The sequence below is a fragment of the Cetorhinus maximus genome, chromosome 33 (genome assembly GCF_964194155.1).
Source record: "Cetorhinus maximus chromosome 33, sCetMax3.hap1.1, whole genome shotgun sequence".
Classification (NCBI taxonomy): domain Eukaryota; kingdom Metazoa; phylum Chordata; class Chondrichthyes; order Lamniformes; family Cetorhinidae; genus Cetorhinus; species Cetorhinus maximus.
In genome coordinates, this window is record NC_135911.1 from 9,528,789 (window position 1) to 9,531,039 (window position 2,251).

The 2,251-nt window shown below is 46.7% G+C and overlaps 1 protein-coding gene across 1 annotated transcript in view; it reads left to right on the forward strand.

The window, feature by feature from the left end:
* Window positions 1-2,251, forward strand: part of LOC144671672 (large ribosomal subunit protein mL50-like) — a 52,765-nt gene that overhangs the window by 31,147 nt on the left and 19,367 nt on the right. The gene's annotated exons all lie outside the window — the stretch shown is intronic.

Consider the following 2,251-nt stretch of genomic DNA (forward strand, 5'->3'; position numbering starts at 1 on the left):
AGTCTCACGTCAGTGGTAGGGAAACTATTGGAGAAAATTCTGAAGGAGAGAATCTATCTCCACTTGGAGAGGCAAGGTTTGATCAGGGATAGTCAGCATGGCTTTGTCAGAGGGAGGTCATGCCTAACAAATTTGATTGAATTTTTTGAGGAGGTTACCAGGTGTGTAGATGAGGGTAATGTAGTTGATGTAGTTTATATGGATTTCAGCAAAGCATTTGACAAGGTCCCACATGGGAGACTTATAAAGGAGGCAAATACACTTGGGATACAGGGTAATTTGATAAGGTGGATTCAAAATTGGCTTAGTTGTAGGAGGCAGAGGGTGATGACAGAAGGCTGCTTTAGTGACTGGAAGCCAGTGTCCAGTGGCATACCATAGGGATCTGTGCTGGGTCCCCTATTATTTGCTATTTATATAAACGACATAGATGATTATGTGGGGGGTAGGATTGGTAAGTTTGCAGATGACACAAGATTGGCCGGGTGCTTAACAGTGAGGTTGAGTGTCTTTGGCTACAGGAAGATATAGATGGGATGGTCAAATGGGCAAATAAGTGGCAGATGGAATTTAACCCTGAAAAGTGTGAGGTGATACACTTTGGAAGGAGTAATTTGACAAGGAAGTATTCAAAGAACGGCATGACACTATGAAGTTCTGAGGAACAAAGGGACCTTGGCGTGTGTGTCCATAGATCTCTGAAGGCAGAGGGGCATGTTAGTGGGGTGGTGAAAAAGACATATGGGACACTTGCCTTTATCAATCGAGGCATAGATGACAGAAGTAGGGAGGTCATGTTGGAGTTGTATAGAACCTTGGTGAGACCACAGCTGGAGTACTGTGTGCAGTTCTGGTCACCACATTATAGGAAGGATGTGATTGCACTGGAAGGGTTGCAGAGCAGATTCACCAGGATGTTGCCTGGGATGAAACATTTAAGTTATGAAGAGAGGTTGGATAGGCTTGGATTGTTTTTGTTGGAGCAGAGAAGACTCAGGGGCGACCTGATCGAGGTGTACAAGATTATGAAGGGCATGGACAGGGTGGATAGGGAGCAGCTGTTCCCCTTAGTTGAAGAGTCAGTCATGAGGGGACACAAATTCAAGGTGAGGGGCAGGAGGTTTAGGGGGGATGTGAGGAAAAACCTTTTTACCCAGAGGGTGACGGTCTGGAATGCACTGCCTGGGAGGGTGGTGGAGGCAGGTTGTCTCACATCCTTTAAAAAGTACCTGGTTGAGCACTTGGCACGTCATAACATTCAAGGCTATGGACCAAGTGCTGGTAAATGGGATTAGGTAGGTAGGTCAGGTGTTTCTCACGTGTCGGTGCAGACTCGATGGGCCGAAGGACCTTTTCTGCACTGTGAGATTCTGTGAGTTTTGTGGCTTCGGAAGTTCCTGTTGAAAGTGCCTCAGTGTTTTGCTGCAGTGCACCTTGTAGATGGTACACACACTGCTGGCTACTGTGTGTCAGTGGTGGAGGGAGTGAATGTTTGTGGATATGGTGCCAATCAAGCGGGGCTGCTTTGTCCTGGATGGTGTTGAGCTTCTTGAGTGTTGTGGGAGCTGCACTCACCAGGCAAGTGGAGACTATTCCCATCACACTCCTGACTTGTGCCTTGTAGATGGTGGACAGGCTTTGGGGAGTCAGGAGGTGAGTTACTCCTCGCCCGATTCCCAGCCTCTGACCTGCTCTTGCAGCCACAGTATTTATATGGCTGGTCCGGTTTCTGGTCAGTTGGAACCTCCGGGATGTTGATAGTGCAGGATTCGGCGATGGTAATGCGATTGAACGTCAAGGGGGCGATGTTTCGATTGTCTCTTGTTGATATGGTCATTGCCTGGTGCTTGTGTGATGCTAATTATGAGGAGTTAATTGTTAAGGTAACTCAACAGTGCTCATTGAACAATTTCGAGGTGTCAGCTGTGGCTCAGTTCATAGCACCCTCGCCTTTGAATCAGAGGGTTGTGGGTTCATGTCCCACTCCCGGAAACCAAGAACTGTGATTGTACTCGAAAGAGTTGCAATCTGTGACTGTTGATAATTCGAAAGAATTTTGAACAATTTCAGACAATTTGCTGCCATTTGTTGGCAAATGCCATTGCTTGATTAAGACCAGTCAGCAGGGAAATAACTTGTCGTTAAGATGTCTCTCAGACCAACAGTGAGTCACTGGCTGCACGTGGTCAGGAAGTTAGAGACGGGTTTTAAATAAACCAGATCTGCTTTTCGATTCAATTTCTGCCAGTGA